At 43.4% G+C, this 26,090-nt stretch overlaps 1 long non-coding RNA gene across 2 annotated transcripts in view; it reads right to left on the reverse strand.

Annotated features, from left to right (window-relative positions):
* LOC129052232 (uncharacterized) overlaps nucleotides 1-26,090 on the reverse strand; it is a 54,002-nt gene that overhangs the window by 20,887 nt on the left and 7,025 nt on the right. The window contains exons 1-2 of one of the 2 annotated variants that reach the window (XR_008517170.1): nucleotides 11,305-11,444; nucleotides 8,273-8,339 (exon numbers count right to left, since the gene is read on the reverse strand). This is a non-coding gene — a long non-coding RNA (uncharacterized LOC129052232). Of the gene's footprint in view, nucleotides 1-8,272; nucleotides 8,340-11,304; nucleotides 11,445-26,090 lie in introns of those variants that run through there. The other variant, XR_008517171.2, reaches the window with a different exon arrangement.

Here is a 26,090-nt window from a genome sequence, read left to right on the forward strand (position 1 = left end):
AAGAGCAGTATAACACACTACAGTTACAGTGTTATAACATTCTGTTTTTCTGTGTACTTACTATTACCAGTGAGTCTTGTACCTTCAGATGATTTCTTATTGCTCATTAATGTCCTTTACTTTCTGACTGAAGTATTGCCTTTAGCATTTCTTGTAGAACAGGCCTGGTGTTGATTAAATTCCTCAGCTTTTGTTTGTCTGGGAAAATATTTCTTTTTCATGTTTGAAGGATATTTTCATCTGATATAGTATTCTAGGGCAAAAGGCTTATTTTTCTTCAGCACTTTAAATATGTCATGCCATGCTCTCCAGTCCTGTAAGGTTTCCACTGAAAAGTCTGTGGCCAGACATATTGGAACTCCATTCTTTTCGCTTGCTGCTTTTAGGGTCCTTTCTTTATCCTTGACCTTTGGGAGTATGATTATTAAGTGGCTTGAGGTAGTCTTTGGGTTAAATCTGCTTGGTATTCTATAACCTTATCATACTTAGACAGTGGTATCTTTTTCTAGGTTTGGGAAGTTATCTGTTATTTTCCTTTTGAATAAACTTTCTACCCCTATCTCTTTATCTACCTCCTCTTTAAGCTCAGTAACTATTAGATTTGCCCTTTTGAGGTTATTTTCTAGATCTTGTAGATATGCCTTATTCTTTTTTATTCTTTTTTCTTTTGTCTCCTCTGACTGTGCATTTTCAAATAGCCTGTCTTCAAGCTCACTAATTCTTTCTTCTGCTTGATTGATTCAGGTATTAAGAGACTCTGGTGCATTCTTCAGCATGTCAATTGCATTTTTCAACTCTAGACTTTCTGCCTGATTCTTTTTAATTATTTCAATCTGTTTGTTAAATTTGTCTGATAGAATTCTGAATTCCTTCTCTGGTTTTTCTTGCATTTCTTTGAGTTTCTTCAAAACAGGTATTTTGAATTCTTTGTCCGAAAGATCACATATCTCTGTCTCTCCAGGACTGGTCCCCACTGGCTTATTTAGTTTGTTTGGTGATGCCATGTTTTCCTGGATGGTCTTGATGTTTGTGGATGTTTGTCAGTGACTGTGCATTTAAGAGTTAGGTATCTGTTGTACTCTTCACAGTCTGGGTTTGTTTGTACTTGCCTTTCTTGTGGACAGGTACAAACAAGCCCAGACTGTGAAGGACAAGTATTGTGGAAGGACAAAGCTTTCCACGTATTCAAAGGGACTTGGGTGTTGTGATCTAAGTGTTTGGTCACTGCAAATGCATCTGCATTAAGGGACACCCCAAGCCCAGTAATGCTGTGGTTCTTGCAGAGTTGCAGAGGTACCACTTTGGTAGCCTTGGATAAGATCCAGAAGAATTCTCTGGATTACTAGGCAGAGATTCTTGTTCTCTTCCCTTACTTTCTCCCAAACAAATGGAGACTTTCTCTCTCTCTGTCTGTGCTGAGCTGCCTAGAGCTGGGGGAGAAGTGACACAAGCACACCTGTGGCCACCATCACTGGGACTGCGCTGGGTCAGACCTGAAGCCAGTGCAGCATTAGGTCTTGCCCAAGGCCTGCTGTAACTGCCACCTGGCTACTGCCTATGTTTGCTCAAGGCCCTAGGGTTCTACAATCAGGAGGTGGCAAAGCCAGCCAGGCTTATGTCCTTCCCTTCAAGGCACCCAGTTCCCCCAGGCCCCAAGCAGGTGCAGAGATACTGTCTGGGAGCCAGAGACTGGAGTCAAAAAGCTTAGAAATCTACCTGGTGTTCTATTCTACTGCAGCTGAGCTGGCACTCAAACCACAAGACATAATCGTTCCCACACTTCCCTCCCCCTTCCACAAGCAGAGGGGCCTCAACATGTGGCCATCACCACCACAGGCCCATAGGACTACTGCCAGGCTACCACCAACGTTCACTGAAGACCCAAGGGCTCTTCAGTCGGCTTGTAGTGAATGTTGCCAGGCCTGGGACTCATCATTCAGGGCAGTGGGTTTCCCTCCCACCCAGAGCAGGTCCAGAAATGGCATCTAAAAGGCAAGGCCTGAAACCAGGGACCCCAAGAACCCTCTTTCTGGCCGAGTCTACTGTGGCTGAGCTAGTATCTAAGGTATAAGACAAAGTCCCCTTTACTTTTTCCTCTGCTTTACTCAAGCAAGTGTTCTTGCTATGGTTCTCACCATAGCCACCACAGCTGGAAATGTGCTGGGTCTCACCTGAAGCCAACATGTCTCAGAGTCTCAACCAAGGCCCATGGTAGATACCAGGGTATCGCTGCTGGTTCTTCAAGGTCCCAGGACTCTTTAATCAGCAGGTAACGAATCCTGCCAGGACTGAGTCCTTCCCTTCAAAGCAGTAGGCTCCCTCCTAGCCTAGGGTGTGTCTAGAAATATCATCCAGGAGCTAGGTCCTGGAATGGGGATCTCATGACCCTAACTGGTACCCTATCCTACTGTGGCTGATCTGGCATCCAAGATGCAAGACAAAGTCCTGTTTACTCTTCCCTCTCCTCTCCTCAAGGGGAAGGAAGGAGTCTCTTTTGCAGCTGCAAGCTGTGCTGCCTGGAGTTGAGGGGAGGGTGGTGCAAGTACTCCCTTAGGTGCCCCAGCTGGTGTCTCAGTAGGTCATGTGCCCCGCCCCAGGTCCAGTGACTCTGAGCCCAGCTCAGCACTAGGACTTGCCTAGGAACTGCAGTCCTTGTGACCTTGACTGCCATTCAAGTTTATTTACAACCCAGAGCACTTTACCCCCATGGTGGTAAGGCTTGCTGAAACTCAAGTTCCATCCACTGGGTTGGGCAATTACCCTCTGGCTAGGGCTGATCTAAATACTCTCTCCATCATCAGCCGTCAGCTGAGTTCAGTTCGGTTTTGCTTTCACTGTGACAAAGCAGCATCAAATTCAATGCAATGTCTCACAATAGCTGCACTCTCCCTCTTCCAAGCACAGAGATTCTCTGTCTATGCCACATAGCCACTGCCATGGGATGGGGACGGGTGGCATCAGCAACTCAAGACTGTCTTCCCTACCCTCTTCATTGCCTCTTTCAACAGTATGAAGTTAAAATCAGGTACTGTGAGTGCTCATCCAATTGTTGGTTCTTATGATGAAGGTGCTTTTTTGTGTGTAGATAGTTGTTAAATTTTATGTTCCTGTGGGAGATGGGGAGATGGAGCCTTCTATTCAGCCATCTTGCTCCGCCTCCTACAACAGCGGTCCCCAACCCCCTGGCCATGGACTGGTACTGGTCTGTGGCCTGTTAGGAACCACGCTGCACAGCAGGAGGTGAGCAGCAGGCAAGCAAGTGAAGCTTCATCTGTATTTACAGCCACTACCCATTTCTCACTACTGCCTGAGCTGCACCTCCCATCATATCAGTGGCAGCATTAGATTCTCATGGGAGTGCGAACCTTATTGTGAACCGTGCATGCAAGGGATATAGTTGCGGGCTCCTTGTGAGAATCTAATGCCTGATGATCTATCAGTATCTCCCATCATCCCCAGATGGGACCATCTAGTTGCAGGAAAACAAGCTAGGGGTCCCACTGATTCTACATTATGAAGAATTGTATAATTATTTCATTATATATTACCATGTAATAATAATAGAAATAAAGTGCATAATAAATACAATGTGCTTGAATCATCCCAAAACCATCCCCTACCCCAATCCATGGAAAAACTGTCTTCCACAAAACTGGTCCTTGATGCCAAAAAGCCTGGGGACCACTGCCCTACAAGACCACTTTTAAAATAGGAATAATGGGAAGAGCATATTCAAAAAAAAAAACTTTTTAAACTGTTTCCAGTAATTATCTTGTTGATGCTATTACTGCTGTCATTTTGAGACCATTGTGTGTGTAATGTGGGATAAGGAAAATAAGTAATTACAGATTGTTTTAATTCTATCATCTCCTGTATTATTGAGGATCTGATTCTCAATGTGGAAGAAAGGAGAGATGTAATATAGAAAAGATTAAGTGAAAAACCTAAGTGTGAATTGGAATTATTAGTATGAACACAGGGTGCTATCCTCCTGGTTTCTGGCTGAAAGGTGTGTGTGTGATAAAATATATTTCCTAATGACCAAATCAGTAGCCATTTGCATCCCTAGCATCCAGACAGTGGTCATGAAACCCTATTTTCCATTTAAAAATAAAACAGGGCCAGGCACAGTGGCTCACCCTTGTAATCCCAAGACTTTAGGAGGCCAAGGTGGGTGGACTGCTTGAGCCCAGGAGTTCAAGACCAGCCTGGGCAACATGGAGAAACCCCTTCTCTACAGAAAATACAAAAATTAGCTGGGCATATTGGTGCACGCCTGTAGTCCCAGCTACTCAGGAGGCTGAGGTGGGAAGATCAATTGAGCCCAGGAGGTCAAGGCTGCAGTGAGCCGTAATGGCACCACTGCACTCCAGCTTGGGTGACAGAGTGAGACCCCATCTCAAAAAAATGTATAAAAATAAAAGGACTTCCTGGAGAAAAAGCTGATTCCAGGTCTGGAGCAGAACATTTTGAAAGCAGATTAATTTGGTACATCCTGTCGTACAGAAAGCATGGCATCAGAGATGACTCTCTCAGAGACGACTAGGGTTATAGCAAAAGGACTCAAGAGCCAACCTAAAGAGAGTCTCACTGGCCAAGAATGGAACCATTTGGGCTTCAAAAAGAGTAATTCTTATAGAAACTGTGGCTTAAGTTAATTTTAAAAAACTTTTTTAAAAAAAGAACTCTTGGCGGGGTGTGGTGGCTCACGCCTATAATCCCAGCACTTTGGGAGGCCAAGGCAGGCAGATCACTTAAGGCCAGGAGTTCGAGACTAGCCTAGCCAACATGGTGAAACCCTGTCTATACTAAAAATAACAAAGTTGGCTGGGCATGGTGGCATGTGCCTATAATCCCAGCTACTCGGGAGGCTGGGGCATGAGAATCGCTTGAACCTGGGAGGCGGAGGCTGCAGTGAGTTGAGATGGTGCCACTGCACTCCAGCCTGGGTAACAGAGCCAGACTCGATCTAAAAAAAAAAAGAAGAAGAAGAAGAAGAACTTGTTGTTGTTGTTTTGAGATAGGGTGTTGTAGGCTGGAGTGCAATGGCACCATCACAGCTCACTGCAGTCTCAACCTCCTGGGCTCAAGCAATCCTGCCACCTCAGCTTCCTGAGTAGCTGGGACTACAGGCACACACCATAGTGCCCAGCTAATTTTTGTATTTTTTGTAGAGGTGAGGTTTCACTGTGTTGCCCAGGCTGATCTTGAAATCCTGGGCTCAACTGAGTGTCCTGCTTCAGCCTCCCTAAGTGCTGGGAGTACAGGTATGAGCCACTACACCCAGCCGAAAAAGAATAATTCTTATAACTGATTGTAATCCATCAAATATGGTTAAATACTAGAGCTTATAATGATATTGAAAAGAAACCTTATTGGTCTCTTTCAAATAATGATAAAGAACTAATTAATTCTCTTGAACATTGGTAAATAGAATCAAGCATTTATTCTGCCTTTCCTATATGAACTGTACCACTGAGTAACACAGTAAATGAGGGGGAGTGTCACTTTCTAAAAGTGTTCCTCCTCATACATGAAAAAGAAAAGATAGGACTGGAATGCTATCACTTTGCTATCCCCGATGAATTAACGGACTTACCCATGATGAGCATCAACAGTTGCCAACATAAAAGGAGGATGATCCAACATAATGTGCTTCCGGATGAAACACAAGCCTACTGAGAATGTGGCCAAAGGGATTGGACCCAAGTCTGATCAAACCTCTGAGTCCAGCTTCCAAGTTGCAGGAAGCACGAGGACAGAGGAAATCATAGACCTGCATGGTGACAATGCAGTCAGCAAAATGCAGATTGTGGGAAACTCTACTGGCTAAACAGATAACTGATGAGGAAAAGAAAGGGTAGGGGGAAACTTATAGATTAAAAGAGACCTTAAGCCAGGCATGCATGATGGCGTGCACCTGTAGTCCCAGCTACTCAGGAGGCTGGGGCAGGAGGATCACTTGAATTCAGGAGTTCAAGGCTACAATGAGCTGTGATGGCATCCCTGCACTCCAGCCTGGGTGGCAAAGCGAGACTCCATTTCTTTTAAAAAAAAAAAAAGAAAAAGTAAAATAAACAGTAAATAAATAAAAGAGACTTTAAAGATATATCTCTTGGCCAGGCACGGTGGCTCATGCCTGTAATCCCAGCACTTTGGGAGGCCAAGGCAGGGGGATCACAAGATCAGGAGATCACAAGATCAGGAGATCGAGACCATCCTGGCTAACACGGTGAAACGCTGTCTCTACTAAAAATACAAAAAATTAGCTGGGCATGGTGGCGGGCGCTACTCGGGAGGCTGAGGCAGGAGAATGGCACGAACCCAGGAGATGGAGCTTGCAGTGAGCCGAGATCACGCTACCACACTCCAGCCTGGGCGACAGAGCGAGACTCCGTCTCAAAAAAAAAAAAAAAAAAAAAAAAGTATCTCTTTTTTTGAGACAGGATCTCGCTCCGTCACCTCTGCTAGAGTGCAGTGGCTCAATCACAGCTCACTGCAGACTCAACCTCTCTGGGCTCAGGTGATTCTCCTATCTCAGCCTCCTGAGTAGCTGCGACTACAGGGATGCATCTTTTTCTTTGTGGGCAAGTCTAAACAATAGTATATAGGAATACATACTTAGGTGATAAAACAAAGTATTGCCAGAAAGTGATTATTGTGAAAGTCATGTTACTAGTTCATGGTGGAGGGAGTAAGGGGGCTAAGATTGGGAACAGATACTTGGGGAGGGTGTTTGCAAAGTGCTATATCTTAAATTGGGTAGTGGTTACAAAGATGTTTGCTTTATAACTCATTGAACCATACATTTGTCTTGGTGATTTTCTTTATGTTTATTTTAAATTTAAAAAGCGCTTTTTTTTTTTTTACAAGATTGAAATACTGAATAAACACTAGTAGGTTTCACTGTCCTCTCCTGATGGATGACAAAGGGAAAACAGAGAAGAAAGCAGTTTTCTCAGGGCCACACAGCTGCTAAACTGCCCAGCTGAGCTTGAAACCCAAGTGAGGTTCATCTGTTCATTCAACAAATAGTTGCTGACACCTGCTGAATTTACTGCTAGGGAAACAGCTAAGTTAAAACAGCCTGACTTCCCATCCACCTGCCCTTCCTGTGAGAAAGGGGAAGATGGACATGCAAGGGACACTTGCTGGTCTTGGTACCCACTTGGGCATAGCCCAAGCGCCTGTCCCCTGTGCAAAGCTGATGTGCTGCTCTCAGAAGTGGTAGCTAAGCCCACGCCCTTTCGCCCCCAACTCTGAAGATGACAATGCATTCAAATTCACCAGATCATCTAATGAAGTTTCACTTCTGTTTCTTAGCACCTCCCTGACTCTTCTGTTCCCTAGAGTGGAAGGAGGGTCTGGGAAAGGGCCTTTGCCTGAAACTAAGAATTCAACATGATACCTCTCGATATCCCACCTGGGAAGGGAGCTGCCAATGAGCCGAAGCAGATGGGGAGGAGATAAAACTGGGCCATCAGCTTTGCAAGCTGGAGCCCCCTCCTGTATCTGCCTTATCTTCTGGTATCCCCAGCACTTGACCCTTGGCCTTGTAGAAAGCAGGAACACGATACATGTTTGGTGAATGAATGAGTGAATTAATTAATTTAATATATTAATTTGTATCTATTTCAAATAGAGTCTGAAGCTCAATTAATACTTTAAAAATACAGCTGGGCATGGTGGCTCACACCTGTAATCCCAGCACTTTGGGAGGCCAAGGCGGGAGCATCATCCAAGAGTTTAAGGCTAGCTTGGGCAACATGTTGAAACCCCATCTCTACCAAAAATTAAAAAAAAAAAATTAGCTAGGCATGGTGCTATGCACCTGTAGTCCCAGCTACTCAGGAGACTGAGGTGGGGGAATCACTTGATCCTGGGAGGGTGAGACTGCAGTGAGCTGAGATCACGGCACTGCCCTCCAGCCTGGGTGACAAGGTGTGGCCCTGTCTCAAAAATAAATAAAAATAAAAATACTATATAATCATTCATTCTAAAACAGAACTTGTAATAATGCCTATCCCTGGGGTCATTGGGAAGATTAAATCCATGAATAAATGTAAAACACTTAGACCAGCACTTGGCACATACCAATCCCACAATAAGCTATTCATGTAAACCGAGAGTAGGTTGTCCCACTCCATGTGGGATTAGGGGTCAGTATAGGACCAGGGTCAGAGATCAAGGGGAGAATCACGCAAAAATTTAGTATGAGGTTAGGATTAGAGGACCAGTTTGTGTCCACCCAGCAGTCAGATTTTTTAGTTACCATTTACTTGTTTATTTATGTCCCACATTGTTCCAGGAGGAGTCAAGGCAGCTTTCAGGAATTCCAACTACAGAAATCAAGAAAGAGAAAGATCAGAGTTACTATGGACTGAATGTTTGTGTCCTCCCCAAAATTAATATGTTGAAGCCTAATCCCTAATGGGATGGTATTAAGAGGTGAGACCTTTGAGAGGTGATTAGGTCATGAAGGTGGGGCTCTCATGAATGGGATTAGTTCCCTTTTAAGAAGAAACATAAAAAGAAAAAAAAAAGGAAAAAATGCAAAAAAAAAAAGAAAAAATAATAAAAAGAGAAGAAACATAAGAGACGCCCCTCTGTCTCTTTCAGTCGATCAATAGCTAGATCTCCCCCTCTCTACCATGTGAGGATACAACAAGAACACAGCCCTCTGCAAAGCAAGAAGAGTGTCCCCACCAGATACTGAATCTTCCAGCACCTTGAACTTGGACATCTCAGCCTCCAAAACCATGATAAATAAAATTCTGTTATTTCAGCCACCGAATCTGTGGTATTCTGTTATAGCAGCCTGAACTAAGACGAAATGGAGGTGTTACTCCCCAAGGGTACTCATGCTGGCACCCTGAGGCCTTCTCAGCACAGAGCTGCAATTGGGCAACCAAATCCCAGGCCTTACTGGTCGTTCTGAAGGTCACACTGACAGCCTATGGTCAAGCAGAGCCAGCTGCACGAAGTCCTGGTAAGAATTCCATGAGAATTCCATGAATTCCCCCATGCAAAGTGTTGGCACAGAGTAAGTTCTCAACACATGTTGCTATTGCTGTCAGTGCACAGGCTGAGGTGAATGCACAGTGAGCAGCAGGGACCCGCATTTTATCACTGGCCAGACCAGTGCATTCTCTCCCCATGAGCAGCCCTGGATTCAGAGCCAGAAAAAGTAGATGTTCAATGGCATCAGATTGGGGGAGCCAAATACATTCCATGGGGGCCACCCTGACCAGCAGCTGTAGAGATACTGGAAGTCTGTTGGCTCCAACCCTCTCTCCTCGGAATGTGCCTGGACAGGCTCTGGCAGCTCTGGGCTCTGAATGACCAAACCCCAGCCCACCAGACACGACTTTTCTCTATGTAGCTGGATATATTTGGCTAGATGAGGAAAAGTCCACAAGGCATATTTCAAATGCTGGGGGGGTGTGTGTGTGTGTGTGTGTGTGTGTGTGTGTGTGTGTGTGTGTGAGTGTTGGGGGGTTGTATTCAGTTCCCATTGCTGCTGTAACAACTTAACCACTTAAACAATACATAGTATTTTACAGTCCTGCAAGTCAGAACAGGGCAAAAAATCAAGGTTTCCGCAGAGCCGCATTCTTCCTGGAGGCTCTAGGTTAAAATGTGTTCCTTGCCTCTTCCAGCTTCTAAAGGCTGCCCACGTTCCATGGCTTGTGGCCCTTATCCATCTTCAAGCCAGCCATTGAATCACTCTAACCTTTGATTCTACTTTTTGTTGTTGTTGTTGTTTTTGTTGTTGAGACAGGATCTCACTCTGTCACCCAGGCTGGAGTGCAGTGGCGCAATCACGGCTCACTGAAGTCTTGGCTTCCTGGGCCCATGTGATCCTCCCACCTCAGCCTCCCAAGTAGCTGGGACTTCAGGCATGCACCACCACACCCAGCTAACTTTCTGTATTTTTTGTACAGACAGGATCTCTCTGTGTTGCCCAGGCTGGTCTCGAACTCCTGGACTCAAGCAACCCACCTGCCTCAGCCTCCAAAGTTCTGGGACTACTGGCATGAGCTACCACGCCGAGCCTTGACCTCTGAGTCTATCATCACGGCTCTTTCTCTGACTTTCATCCTGCCTTCCTCTTATAAGGACCTTGTGATTACACTGGGCCCAGCCAGATAATCCAGGATCATCTCCCCATCTCAAGATCCTTAGCTTAATCACATCTGCAAAGTCCCTTGGGCCATGTTAAAGTAAAGTGTTTGCAGGTTCCGGAAGTTTGGATGCAAAACATCTTTGGGGGGCCATACTTCTGCCTGCCCCAGGAGCCTAGTGTTATAAACTCTTAAGATGCTGTGAATCTCCTGCCCTCTGCTCTCCCAAGAGAGGGACTCTGGAGCCAAAAAAACATTTCTAAGTCCAGAAAGAATTTTGGCAAAATGTCCCATCAGAAGATAAAGAAAAGGGGTGAATTATCTCTTTGGGTCTTTCCAGAGTGAGCAAGATCTTATGCTCACCTCTCTGTAGTCCCAACATTCACCTGTGTTACCCATCCGGGGTTCAGGGTAAAAGACAGCAGCCAGTATCAAGCTTCACCTGCTGGGAGTAACCCAGGCCACGAAAGACTTCTTACCTCCTTGCTCACTTGTGATTCAAAAGGCCATTGCTTTACCTCCTGAGATGGCCCAAAGAAGCAATGGCCCAGGGACCATTTTGGGGAGCTGCCTTCTAGATCTGCAGAAAGTATAAAATGGTTCCAAGCAAAGAAACACTGGAGTTCCCAGGGTTCCAGATCCACCTTCCACATCAGAGCCCCAATTCCCACTTTAACTGACTTGCTGGCACTGTGTCTGTCTGTGTGCCCCAGAAGAAATTTCTTCCAAATCTTCATAATAGGAATAAGCATTTTCTCTGGGGGAAAACTGTTCTGCTTTTTACCTGACAAGCTTTATGAATCATGTGATGGATTACATTTCCCTTTTCACAATGGCTGCTAGGAAGCTCAGAGTCAGATTTGTGGCCCACGGTTTCCAAGTACCTAGGAGTCTATAAACTGCATTGCTTGCACTAACCTCTCCCCTGATTGCTCTTAGCTTTCTTCTCCCATTTCCCCTTTGTCCCTATTTCTTCATCCCCCTATTTTTTACTTTTTACTCTTGAAATTGTTAGTCCTTGAGATGAAATAGAAATGAGGGTGACAAGATTGCCTTTGAGAGTTAAATGCAGTTAAATGTTGTTAAATGCTGGGATCAGCCAAGCCTGTCCAGAGCAAAGAAGTGAAAAGTCTCCAGGTGGAGATAGAACAGCCTTCAGTTACCAACGCTTGATTGTAACCTGGGTTTCATGTGGTCCCTAGCAGGGTCTCCATTCCCCAGCCTGTCTTCCTCTACACACTCCTGCCCAGTGATTAATAGACCGGGTTCTGATCTTGGTATTTGACCACTTCCTCCTTCAGACTATGAAGGTTGACCACTTCCAAGGTATGTGTTTCCTGTAAGCAGAGACAAAAATCAGCCTGTCATTTAAATAAGAGGAAATGTATGACTTTTAGCTAAAACAATTGTTTTGTCCAGGTGTGGTGGCTCACGCCTGTAATCCCAGCACTTTAGGAGGCCCAGGCAGGTGGATTACAAGGTCAGGAGTTCGAGACAAGCCTGGCCAACATGGTGAAACCCCATCTCTACTAAAAATACAAAAATTAGCCAGGCATGGTGGCAGGTGCCTGTAATCCCAGCTACTTGGGAGGCTGAGGCAGGAGAATTGCTTGAAACCGGAAGGTGGAGGTTGCAGTGAGCCGAGATCAGACCACTGCACTCCAGCCTGGGCAACAAGGGTGAAACTCTGTCTCAAAAAAAAAAAAGAATTGTTTTACAAGTATGATACTTGATTGGTTGCCAGTTGTGGAGGTTTCTGCACACTGGCAGCTGGAGAGTCTCCTGGTCATTTCTGCCTCATCCATCCTGCATGGTCTCCATGCCTCGGAGCCCAGACACAGTGCCAGCAAGTCAGGTAAAGTGGGAATTGGGGCTCTGATGTGGAAGGTGGATCTGGAACCCTGGGAACTCCAGTGTTTCTTTGCTTGGAACCATTTTATACTTTCTGCAGATCTAGAAGGCAGCTCCCCAAAATGGTCCCTGGGCCATTGCTTCTTTGGGCCGAATAAACAAACACTGTGCTCAGCAAGATCAAGACAAAATTCAGCAACTAGTTTCCCAAAGCTGTGTCTTATAACTCTCATCAATTAATACTGTGTGTGTGTGTGAATATAATATAATATAAATGTATGTGTATGTATATACACACTTCTAGGTACAGAAACGCCTACCTATGTTCACCAATGGACATATGCTACAAAAGTAGTACACTAGTATACTCTTGTATATTACTCATGTATATATATATATACACACATATATATAAAACAAATAATGCTAAATCCCAATTTAGCAAAAAATTACTTCCTATTGAATCTTCCAAGCTTAAGTGCAACAAAATGTCTGATCAGATAAGAGTTTTTAGCTGGACACGGTGGCTCATGCCTGAAATCTCAGCACTTGGGGAAGCTAAGGTGAGTGGATCGCTTGAGGCCAGGAGTTCGAGACCAGCCTGGCCAACATAGTGAAACCTCATCTCTACTAAAAATACAAAAATCGGCCAGGCGTGGTGGCATACGCCTGTAATCCCAGCTACTCGGGAGGCTGAGGATGGAGAATCACTTGAGCCCATGAGGCAGAGGCTGCAGTGAGCTGAGACTGCCATTGAGCTCCAGCCTAGGCAACAGAGTGAGACCCTGTCTCCAACAAAAAAAACAAAAGAGTTACTAAGAATAAGCAGTTAAGTGATAGAAGCAGTCCCTTATGAGTTTATGAATTTGAGAGATTTACAAATTTTTGCTTAAATGACTAAAATCTTTTATTTGGGTTTTAGAAGTGTTGAGCTGGATCCCTTTTCAATGTCAATTATAAGATAGCAGGGCCAGTTCCATTAAAATCCCTTCCATTTATTAATAATAAAATTGGGCCAGGCACAGTGGCTCACGCCTGTAATCCCAGCACTTTGGGAGGCAGAGGCGGGCAGATCATGAGGTCAGGAGATCGAGACCATCCTGGCTAACACAGTGAAACCCCGCCTCTACTAAAAATACAAAAAATTAGCCGGGCGTGGTGGTGGGCGCCTGTAGTCCCAACTACTCTGGAGGCTGAGGCAGGAGAATGGCGTGAACCCGGGAGGCGGAGCTTGCAGTGAGCCGAGATTGCGCCACTGCACTCCAGCCTGGGCGACAGAGCGAGACTCCGTCTCAAAAAATAATAATAATAAAATAAATAAATAAATAATAATAAAATTGATACATCTGCACATAAGCTCATCTGCATTGCAGGCCCATCCAAGAGTGATATCATCAGTACACATCAGCCAGAAAGTCTACAGTAGAAAAGACAAAAAGTCTAGAATGAATAGTGTAACGGTATGGAACAACTGGAATTGGCATACCCTGAGTGGGGCATGTAAATTGGTATAACTACTTCAGAAAACTATTTATTAGCATCTACTGAAGCTAAATCAATGCAAAACCCATAACCCAGCAATTCCACTTCTGGGTACAGAGATGCCTAGCTCTGTTCACCAAATGACATATACTACAAAATCCATGGCAGCACTACTTACAATAACCTCCAAATGGAAGTACCCAAATACTCATTGATAATAGAATATATAACCAAGTTGCAGTATAAATTCACATAATGAAATACAGCTATCCCTCAGTATCCACAGGGGATTGATTCCAGGACTCCCACGGATACAAAAATTCAGGAATGCTCAAGTTTTTTACATAAAATGGTGTTGTATTTGAATATAACCTATGCACATCCTCCCATAAACTTTAAATCATCTCTAGATTGCTTATAATACCTAATACAATGTAAATGCTATGTAAATAGTTGTTATACTGTATTTTAAGAAAATAATGGGCCGGGTGCAGTGGCTCATGCCTGTAATCCCAGCACTTTGGGAGGCTGAGGCGGGCGGATCACGAGGTCAGGAGATCAAGACCATCCTGGCTAACACAGTGAATCCCCGTCTCTACTAAAAATAGAAAAAATTAGCTGGGCATGGTGGCGGGCTCCTGTAATCCCAGCTACTCAGGAGTCTGGGGCAGGAGAATGGCGAACCCGGGAGGCGGAGCTTGCAGTGAGCCGAGATGCGCCACTGCACTCCAGCCTGGATGACAGAGCAAGACTCCATCTCAAAAAAAAAAAAAAGAAAAGAATGACAAGGGCTGGGGGTGGTGGATTATGCCTGTAATCCCAGCAACTTTGGGAGGCCGAGGCAGGCAGGTCACCTGAGGTCAGGAGTTCAAGACCAGCTTGGCCAACATGATGAAACCCTGTCTATACTAAAAATACAAAAATTAGCCAGGCATGTGGCAGATGCCTGTAATCCCAGCTACTTAGGAGGCTGAGGCAGAAGAATCACCCGAACCTGGGAGGTGGATATTGCAGTGACCCAAGACTGCATATTGCACTCTAGCATGGGTGAAAGAGTGAGACTCCGTCTCAAAAAAAAAAAAAAAGAATGACAAGATAAAAGTCTGTACATGTTCAGTATAGACACAACTTTTTTTTAAATGTTTTTAATCTGTGGCTGGTTGAATCCATGGATGCAGAATCCATACGGGGGCTGACTGTGCACACCAAGTATAACCAATCAACAAGGACACACATCAATGTGGATGAATTTCACCAACATGATATTGGGCAGAAGAAGCCAGACACCGAAAAGAGTATACACAGCCTGGCCAACATGATGGAAACCCTGTCTCCACTAAAAATACAAAAAATTAGCTGGGCGTGGTGGCGCGCACATGTAGTCCCAGCTACTCAGGCACGAGAATCACTTGAACCTGGGAGGCGGAGGTTGCAGTGAGCCAAGATCACACCACTGCACTCCAGCCTAGGTGACAGAGTGAGACCCTGTCTCAAAAAAAAGAAAAGAATATACAGTATGATTTCAAAATATAGAAGTTGTTACCCTTGGGGAGGTAGCAAGTAGAAGGAATTATGAAGATGAAGGTGTCTGGGATGCCAGCAATGAGCATTAGTTGCATGGATATGTTTAGTTTGGAAAATTCTGAATATATGTGACCCTTCCAAAAAAAAGTTTTTAAAGTTGTGTCAGGTCATTACAGTACAAATGTAAAATTAGGGGAATTGTTTAGGAGTACCCCTCTTAGACCCCTAATTAGGAGATGGAGGTCTCAGTCTGTGACCAGGATTAGAGTTCGTTCTATGGCTGGAATCTGGGCTCAGCCAGGATAAGGTTCTGTGTGGATCCAGTACTAATCATCGCTGCGTCAGGGCTCAGCCTGGCAGGAGGGCTCGGGAGCCTTTGCTCTGTGTCCACAGCTCGACTGCTGCCGTTCCAGGATCTGACCACTTGATGTCTCCACTTCATAAATTGCCAAGTGAGGAAAGAGCTGGATAGAGCTGCCTAGACACATACCGGCCCTGAGCTGGGATAGGTTGGAGGCCATAGCTCAGGGAAAGACTTGGAAACTGCAGAGAATGAATCCAAGTGGCAGCAAAGCTGGCTGGGCTGGGGCTGGGGTCCAGGCCCCATGCAACAAGGGCAGCCGTGGGGACCACAGAGGCAAGTCCAGCTCAGAAGCCCCCAGCTTTGCGCCTATCTCAGCAACGCTGGTCGGTATTCATTCAGTGTTTCATGAGCTCCTGCTCTGAGGAGGAATCAATGGAATCAATGGAAGGAATCACTGAGGAATCAATGGAAGGCAAATAGGGCACAGTCCCTGGCTTCATGGAGCTCACAGTCAGGCATACACCTCCTCTCTCCTTTCCATCTTGTCCCTGCCTAGCACGCCCAGCTCCCTCCAACCCAAAAGAACCTCCAATATTAGAATCTGTCCCCCACCAACTCCTCAACCAGGATCCCATTTTTCTTCTTTGTTGTCTGTCTCCCCCACTAGGGTAGATGTCTGAGGAGCAGGACTTTCATCTGCCTTGTAGACCCTGGTGACCTCAGGGTCAGGCCCAGATGACCAACAAATATTCATTGAATGGAACTTGGATAGCAGTGAGGTGGTCACATCATCTCTGCAGAAACAAGCAGAACAGAGCAGGGAAACTTCCTCTGGGTCTGTGGCACCCAGCTCCCCAGACCTTGCAATTCTGGAGGAAGCCTCAGACAAGGCTTTTTGTGGGGTGGGTGTGGGAACCTGAGTAGGACTGAGAGCTGGAGGTTTCAGGGCTGGGAGGGCTGCATGATAGAAGGTGCTATTAGCCGAGCTCATGAACACTGAGCAGTTCCACTTCCCTCTTTTCAAAGTAAGCGTGGTGGGGGAGGGAAGAGACAGGCCTTGTATCACCCCTTGATAGGCCCAGGGACCTAGCTATTAAAAACAGGAAATATGAGCCAGGAGAGAGTAAGGAGGAACTAGCTGGGAGTGCCCTGTCTGCCTCCAACTCCAGGGAGCCTGCCAGCCACCTTAATTCAGTCTAGGCAGATAACAGAGAACAAATAGACCAGCTTGATGAAGCCTCCTGAGATCCTGGGAAGGAGACCCAGGACATGAATCTGGGCATGACTTTGGAGGAACAGGTTGTAAGAAAGGGGATAAAGAGCTACAGCTGCAGGCAGCTACTCCCTAGAGGAAGGAGGAAGGAGCAGAAGCCTGAGACACAGACTTGAATGGCCGTGTGGATGCGAGCAGCTGTCCAGGACATTCAGAGGACCAGTTTGAGCCCATTTATTGGGAACCAAAGATGAAGATATCAGGATGGACCTCCAGCACCAGGGTTTACACTCTGCCACCCACTATGCACAGCCAATCAACATTCCCAGCACTGCCCAATAGAACAGTGCAATGCTGAAAATTTCTATAGCTAGGTTTTCCAATTTGGTAGTCATCGGACTCATGTAGCTAGTGGCTACCATATTGGACATCAGAGCTCTCACCCCATGTGTAAGGTGAACAAAGAACTGCCTTCCAATATTTCTTTTACTCCCTCCCACTCCTTCCATTCTTTCACACCCTCCTCTTGTGCCTCAGGTTATCAGTCAATAATTATATTGTAATGAGTTGAATTTAATAGGCCATAAGCTCATGTAAAATGAAAATATAAAATACCTTATTTTTGTATAACTGAATTTCATTTCTATCCCAAGTGCCCATCCAACCTAGTGGCAGAGATTTACTGTAAATAAGTTCAGGTTAAATGTGGTCAAGTGACTGCTTCCTCCCTCTCTTCCTCCAGAGTGCAACTAAGTCTCTAGACAGGTCAGAGTGTATAGCCAGCACTCAAGCATTGGGAAGAGGGGCATTTGGAGCCTTAGGGCCCACTGTCTATGCTAGGATTAAGCTATCAGTCCTTGTCCTATTCATTTAATCTTCAAACTTCATTTCTGGGTTCTTCGATTCTTCCCTTTCCTGCAGGGGCAGAAGGAACAGCTCCAGAATCCCTTCTTTTATTTATTTATTTATTTATTTATTTATTTATTTATTTTTATTACTATTATACTTTAAGTTTTAGGGTACGTGTGCACAATGTGCAGGTTAGTTACATATGTATACATGTGCCATGCTGGTGTGCTGCACCCATTAACTCGTCATTTAGCATTAGGTATATCTCCTAAAGCTATCCCTCCCCCCTCCCCCCACCCCACAACAGTCCCCAGAGTGTGATGTTCCCCTTCCTGTGTCCATGTGTTCTCATTGTTCAATTCTCACCTATGAGTGAGAACATGCGGTGTTTGGTTTTTTGTTCTTGCGATAGTTTACTGAGAATGATGATTTCCAATTTCATCCATGTCCCTACAAAGGACACGAACTCATCATTTTTTATGGCTGCATAGTATTCCATGGTGTATATGTGCCATATTTTCTTAATCCAGTCTATCATTGTTGGACATTTGGGTTGGTTCCAAGTCTTTGCTATTGTGAATAGTGCCGCAATAAACATACGTGTGCATGTGTCTTTATAGCAGCATGATTTATAGTCCTTTGGGTATATACCCAGTAATGGGATGGCTGGGTCAAATGGTATTTCTACTTCTAGATCCCTGAGGAATCACCACACTGACTTCCACAATGGTTGAACTAGTTTACAGTCCCACCAACAGTGTAAAAGTGTTCCTATTTCTCCACATCCTCTCCAGCACCTGTTGTTTCCTGATTTTTTAATGATGGCCATTCTAACTGGTGTGAGATGGTATCTCATTGTGGTTTTGATTTGCATTTCTCTGATGGCCAGTGATGGTGAGCATTTTTTCATGTGTTTTTTGGCTGCATAAATGTCTTCTTTTGAGCAGTGTCTGTTCATGTCCTTCGCCCACTTTTTGATGGGAATCCCTTCTTAAAAACTTATAGCAGCATCTAACTCTACTGTTCCACCTGTCCACATATTCCCATACTTTCTATCCCTTTGCTAATAAAAATAAAAGCAGCTAACATTTATTGAACATTTTCCATGTACCAGGAAAATTCTAAGCACTTTATTTATTTATTTATTTATTTATTTATTTATTTATTTATTTACTGAGATGGAGTCTCACTCTGTTGCACAGGCTGGAGAGCAGTGGCACCATCTCAGCTCACTGCAACCTCCACCTCCTGGGTTCAAGTGATTCTCCTGCCTCAGCCTTCCAAGTAGCTGGGATTATAGGCACCCACCACCATGCCCGGCTAATTTTTCTTTTCTTTTTTTTTTCTTTTTTTTTTTTTTGGAGACAGGGTCTCCCTCTGTCGCCCAGGCTGGAATGTGGTGGTGCAATCTCAGCTCACTGCAACCTCCACCTTCTGAGTTCAAGTGATTCTCCTGCCTCAGCCTCCCAAGTAGCTGGGACTACAGGTGCCCGCCACCATGTCTGGCTAATTTTTTGTATTTTTTTTAGTAGAGACAAGGTTTCACCCTGTTGCCCAGGGTGGTCTTGAACTCCTAAGCTCAGGCAATCTGCCTACCTCAGCCTCCCAAAGTGCTGGGATTACAGGCATGCGCCACCATGCCTGGCCCTAACTTTTACATTTTTAATAGAGACAGGGGTCTCACCATGTTGGCCAGGCTGGTCTCGAACTCCTGACCTAAAGTGATCTGCTCACCTTGGCCTCCCAAAGTGCTGGGATTACAGGCATGAGCCACCATGCCCAGTCTATTCTAAACACTTTAAAACAACTAGCCCATATAGTCTTCCCAACAACTCCCTGAGGTAAATACTGTTATTATTCCCATTTTGCAGATGAGAAACTGAGGCACAGAGAGGTAGTGTGAAAAAAGCTCACACAGATAGTATTCTTGTTGAGGCTGTGGATGTGTTAACTAGCTTGACTTAAATCTTCCACATTGTATTCATACATTATAACATCACTTTGTACCTCACAAATTTATACAGCTATAAATTGTCAATTTACAGTGAAAAGAGTTTTGATAGATTTTGCTATTTAAAAAATAACTAATAAAAAAGAAAGCATTCTTGGGCTAGGATCTCAAAAGCCAATATTACATATGCATTTACTTAGCAATACAACTTCCATGAGTCAATCCCAAAAATACTCTGGCAAATGTCTGACACAAGGTTCTTTGTTGCAGCACTCATTGTAATAACAAGGGGCTAGAAACTACCCAAACATCCATCAACAGGGGATTATGTGAATAAATGACGGTATATTTACACAGTGGAGTACTATGAAGCCATAAAATGGAATGACAGCTATCTTTGTCTACTGTGGTAGAGTGATCTTCAGAATATATTGTTAGGCTGGGCATGGTGGCTCATGCCTATAATCCCAGCACTTCAGAAGCCTGAGACAGGAAGATCACTTGAACCCAGGAGTTCAAAACCAGCCTGGCCAACCTAGTGAAACCATGTCTCTACATTAAAAAAAAAAAAAAAAAAATTGAAGGAAAATTAGCCAGGCGTGGTAGTGCACGCCTGTGGCCCCAGCTGTTCAAACGGTTGAGGTGGGCAGATTGCTTGAACCCAGGGGGTTGAGGCTGCAGTGAGCCATGTTCACAAACTGCACACCGGTCTGGGCAACAGGGCAAGACCCTGTCTCAATAAATAAATAAATAAATAAATAAATAAATAAATAATAAATAAAATATAAAATGTGTATACATATATTATATATATATAGTTAAGTAAAAGAAGAAAAGTGTATGGTATGCTAACATTTATGTACAAAAGAGGGGAAATCAATATGTATATTTGCTTATATTTTTTAAATAAAAGAAAATAACTTTTTAAAAAATGACTCTTGATGAGAAAGGAAGACATCAGAGTACAAAGAACAAGTAGAGAAGCTAGACTTACCTGAATATACTTATTTTGAAGATTTGGCTATGGAACGATGTAAATGTTCCACATAATCATTAAAACAAAATGGAATTTTAAATAAAGTAACCCCTAAAATGAAAGCAAAATGAAATGAATGTATCAAACTATGTATTAAATTGATGGTATAAGTGCTCAGAGAAGAATTATTTCAAATGACTTTAAACATAGTAATTTGTACATTCCCATCAGGATATACCCAAAGGACGAGAGGAACTGCCAAAAAAAGAAAAGTTTTTAATTTTTTTTTTTTTTTGAGATGGAGTTTCACTCTTGTTGCCCAGGCTAGAGTGCAATGGTGCAATCTCAGTTCACCACAGCCTCTGCCTCCCAGGTTCAATGATTTTCCTGCCTCATCCTCCCAAGTAGCTGGGATTACAGGCACGTGCCACCACGCCTGGCTAATTTTTTTTGTATTTTTAGCAGAGACGGGGTTTTTCCATGTTTGTCAGGCTGGTCTCGAACTCCCAACCTCAGGTGATCCGCCCCCCTCAGCCTCCCAAAGTGCTGGGATTACAGGCGTGACCCACCATACCTGACCAGTTTTTAATCTTAAAATGTTTTCCATAATCATATTATTAATATAAATTGTTATTTTATACATTATAAGATAAAGCAAATAAATCTAATGTTATTGCCACTAAAACCAACATTTTCAGCGTAAGAAAAAATATAAATATAAAATAAAAGAAATAAAAATGCTATACCCTAAATTGAAATTTAAAATATCAGTATGAACTCAAGATCTCTTAAAACTTTTTTTCTCTAGCTCTACCCACTAAAAAGGCCTAGAAACAATTACCAATGCAGTAACTATGAGCACCCCTAGAGAAAAGGTTGCAATATCAAAATACCATTTCCCACAAAAGAACCAGGGCTCCTAGGAGAAATAGCTGATTCAAGGTCTGGAGCAAAAAATGTACAAGATGAACCAGGAAGACTTTTTCATTCCAGAAAGCAATAAAGCTACAGTGTCATGTCAAAAGGACTCAGAAGCCAATGTCTTGAAGAGGCTCTTGTTGACCAAAGATGAGGCAATTGAAGCATCAGTAGGATTTAAAATAAAACAGATTCAAAATCCATAAGTTCATAATGATACTCAAAAAAAGAGAAGTCATAGGTTGGCTAATTATCCTGATTCGATCGTTACACATTGTACACATGTATTGAAATATCATGCTGTACCCCATAAATATGTACAACTATTATGTGTCAATTACAGGCAACTTATTTGCTATATTTTCCTTGTTTTTCTGAGTTTTTTTTTTTTTTGAGATGGAGTTTCATTCTTGTTGCCCAGCCTGGAGTGCAATGGTGCAGTCTTGGCTCACTGCAACTTCTGCCTCCTGGGTTCAAGCGATTCTCCTGCCTCAGCCTCCCAAGTAGCTGGGATTACAGGCATGCGCCAGCACGCCCAGCTAAATTTTTATATTTAGTACAGACGGAGTTTCACCATGTTGGTCAGGCTGGTCTCAAACTCCTGACCTCAGGTGATCCACCTGCCTCAGCCTCCCAAAGTGCTAGGATTACAGGCGTGAGCCATTGCGCCTAGCCAATTTTTTTAAATAAGTAGGTATGGAGCCATCCTTGAGTCAAGACAGTAACAGCAGTAGCAGTCTTTTTATGATACTTATTATCAAATTATATACTTTAAGAATGAGCAGTTTATGTTATATAATTTCTTTTTTAGTAAAGCACCTAAGAAAGCAAGAAAGAAAAGGGAGGAAGGCAAGGAAGGAAGGGAGGGAAAGAAAGAGAGAAAGGAAAGAAAGAGAGAGAGAGAGAGGGAGAGAGAGAGAGAGAGAAAGAAAGAGAAAGAGAAGGAAGGAAAGAAAGGAAAGGAAGGAAAGGAAAGAAAAGAAAAGGAAGAAAAAGAGAGGAGGAAAAAAGAAAAATATAAAGAGGAGGGAGGGAGAGAGGGAGGGAAAAGGAAAACTTCACTGGATTCCCTTTGAGCATGTTAGGACACCAACTCATTATTTTGAAAATGGGTGAATAAAGGGAAAGAATCAAGCACCTTTTCTACTTTTTCTGTATGAACCATATCTCATTGTAACCAAATAATTGGCTAGAGGAAATTTCTCCTTACAGAATTATTTCAGCTAATTAATGAGGAAAAATCTAAAGAATTTGAATTTTGCATTTTGTACTTTACACCCTTTAAGGAAACAACGGATCTAGGCCATCATCGTCAACAGCTAGGAATTGCACAGAATGAGACAAATATACTGAATGTGCCTCCTGGTATAGGTACACAATATTACCTATGAAGCATTCTTGCTAAAAACACTTAACCTGACTTTATTAAGATACTAGTCACATGAACTAGAAGTCAGAAGAATGTGTTAGATCATCGGTCCCCAACCTTTTTGGCACTAGGGACCGTGCCGTAGAAGACAATTTTTGGGCTAGAAGACAGTTTTTCCACAGACAAGGGAGGGGTTCAGGATGAAACATAGAAGACAATTTTTCATAGACTATTTTTCCACAGACAAGGGAAGGAGTCAGGATGAAATTGTTCTAACTCAGATCATCAGGCATTACTTAGACTCTCATAAGAAGCACGCAACCTAGATCACTCACACGGGCAGTTCACAAGAGTTCGCACTCCTATGAGAATCAAATGCTGCTGCTGATCGGACAGGAAGCAGAGCTCAGGTGGTAATGCGAGCGATGGGGAGCAGCTGTAAATACAAATGAAGCTTCGCTCAGTGGCCCACCACTCACCTCCTGCTGTGTGGCCTGTTAGGAATCAGGCCGAGGACCAGTACAAGGGATTGGGGACCCATGTGTTAGATGATACCACACAGATGCAATCCACAAACCAGAAGGTAGAAGACTCTACAAGATAAATACTATATTTTTTTTTAATTTTTTTTATTTATTTTTATTTATTATTATTATACTTTAGGTATATCTCCCAATGCTATCCCTCCCCACTCCCCCCACCCCACAACAGTCCCCAGAGTGTGATGTTCCCCTTCCTGTGTCCATGTGTTCTCATTGTTCAATTCCCACCTATGAGTGAGAATATGCGGTGTTTGGTTTTTTGTTCTTGTGATAGTTTACTGAGAATGATGATTTCCAATTTCATCCATGTCCCTACGAAGGACACGAACTCAACCTTTTTTATGGCTGCATAGTATTCCATGGTGTATATGTGCCACATTTTCTTAATCCAGTCTATCATTGTTGGACATTTGGGTTGGTTCCAAGTCTTTGCTATTGTGAATAGTGCCGCAATAAACATACGTGTGCATGTGTCTTTATAGCAGCATGATTTATAGTCCTTTGGGTATTATACCCAGTAATGGGATGGCTGGGTCAAATGGTATTTCTACTTCTAGATCCCTGAGGAATCACCACACTGACTTCCACAATGGTTGAACTAGTTTACAGTCCCACCAACAGTGTAAAAGTGTTCCTATTTCTCCACATCCTCTCCAGCACCTGTTGTTTCCTGATTTTTTAATGATGGCCATTCTAACTGGTGTGAGATGGTATCTCTTTGTGGTTTTGATTTGCATTTCTCTGATGGCCAGTGATGGTGAGCATTTTTTCATGTGTTTTTTGGCTGCATAAATGTCTTCTTTTGAGTAGTGTCTGTTCATGTCCTTCGCCCACTTTTTGATGGGGTTGTTTGGTTTTTTCTTGTAAATTTGTTGGAGTTCATTGTAGATTCTGGATATTAGCCCTTTGTCAGATGAGTAGGTTGCAAAAACTTTCTCCCATTTTGTAGGTTTCCTGTTCACTCTGATGGTAGTGTCTTTTGCTGCGCAGAAGCTCTTGAGTTTAGTTAGATCCCATTTGTCAATTTTGGCTTTTGTTGCCATTGCTTTTGGTGTTTTAGACATGAAGTCCTTGCCCATGACTATGTCCTGAATGGTAATGCCTAGGTTTTCTTCTAGGGTTTTTATGGTTTTAGGTCTAACGTTTAAGTCTTTAATCCATCTTGAATTGATTTTTGTATAAGGTGTAAGGAAGAGATCCAGTTTCAGCTTTCTACATATGGCTAGCCAGTTTTCCCAGCTCCATTTATTAAATAGGGAATCCTTTCCCCATTGCTTGTTTTTCTCAGGTTTGTCAAAGATGAGATAGTTGTAGATATGCGGTGTTATTTCTGAGGGCTCTGTTCTGTTCCATTGATCTATATCTCTGTTTTGGTACCAGTACCATGCTGCTTTGGTTACTGTAGCCTTGTAGTATAGTTTGAAGTCAGGTAGTGTGATGCCTCCAGCTTTGTTCTTTTGGCTTAGGATTGACTTGGCAATGCAGGCTCTTTTTTGGTTCCGTATGAACTTTAAAGTAGTTTTTTCCAATTCTGTGAAGAAAGTCATTGGTAGCTTGATGGGGATGGCATTGAATCTGTAAATTACCTTGGGCAGGATGGCCATTTTCATGATATTGATTCTTCCTACCCATGAGCATGGAATGTTCTTCCATTTGTTTGTATCCTCTTTTATTTCCTTGAGCAGTGGTTTGTAGTTCTCCTTGAAGAGGTCCTTCACGTCCCTTGTAAGTTGGATTCCTAGGTATTTTATTCTCTTTGAAGCAATTGTGAATGGGAGTTCACTCATGATTTGGCTCTCTGTTTGTCTGTTGTTGGTGTATAAGAATGCTTGTGATTTTTGTACATTGATTTTGTATCCTGAGACTTTGCTGAAGTTGCTTATCAGCTTAAGGAGATTTTGGGCTGAGACAACGGGGTTTTCTAGATATACCATCATGTCGTCTGCAAACAGGGACAATTTGACTTCCTCTTTTCCTAATTGAATACCCATTATTTCCTTCTCTTTTTTTTTTTTTTTTTTTTTTTTTTTGAGACAGGGTCTCACTCTGTGGCCTAGGCTAGAGTGCAGTGGTGCAATCTCCGCTCACTACAACCTCCACCTCCCAGGTTCAAGTGATTCTCCTGCCTCAGCCTCCCAAGTAGCTAGGACTACAGGCACATGCCACCACACCTGGCTAACTTTGTTATTGTTTTTGTTTGTTGTTTTTGGGGGGGGTTGTTGGTTGTGGTGGTGTTTTTTGTTTTTTTTTTGTTTTGGTAGCAACGGGTTTTCACCATGTTGACCAGTCTGGTCTTGAACTCCTGACCTCAAGTTATCCACCAGCCTCAGCCTCCTAAAATGCTGAGATTACAAGCATGAGCCACCCTGCCCAGCCTCTTATTTCTTCAATAAACAAACTGAAGACAGAGCAAGGGAAAATCTCTCCAATCCTGCTTATTCCACCTTCCACACTTAAAAAAGAGAGAAAGGGAGAGCCTAAAGGGTAAAAGAGACTTAATTACCAATCGGTGGATTGTGTGGACCTTGTTTGGATCTTGATTCAAATAAACACATTACATGCAACAATTGGGGTATATAGACACACACACACACACACACACGTATAGACACATATATATATATATATATATATATATATTTTTTTTTTTTTTTTTTTTTTTGAGACAGTCTAGTTCTGTTGCCCAGGCTGGAGTGCAGTAGCACCATCTCGGCTCACTGCAACCTCTGCCTCCCGTGTAGCTGGGACCACGGATGCGTGCCGCCATGCCCAGCTAATTTCTGTATTTTTAGTAGAGACAGGGTTTCGCCATATTGGCTAGACTGGTCTCGAACTTCTGACCTTGAGTGATCCACCCGTCTCGGCTTCCCAAAGTGCTGGGATTCAGGCATGAGCCACCGTGTCCGGCCAATTCAGTATATTTAAACATGGACTGGATATTGGATGATATTAAGAATTGTTGGTTTTTTAGGTGTAATAATAATAAT

This window comes from Pongo abelii, chromosome 21 (assembly GCF_028885655.2).
Source record: "Pongo abelii isolate AG06213 chromosome 21, NHGRI_mPonAbe1-v2.0_pri, whole genome shotgun sequence".
In the NCBI taxonomy this organism is placed as follows: Eukaryota; Metazoa; Chordata; class Mammalia; order Primates; family Hominidae; genus Pongo; species Pongo abelii.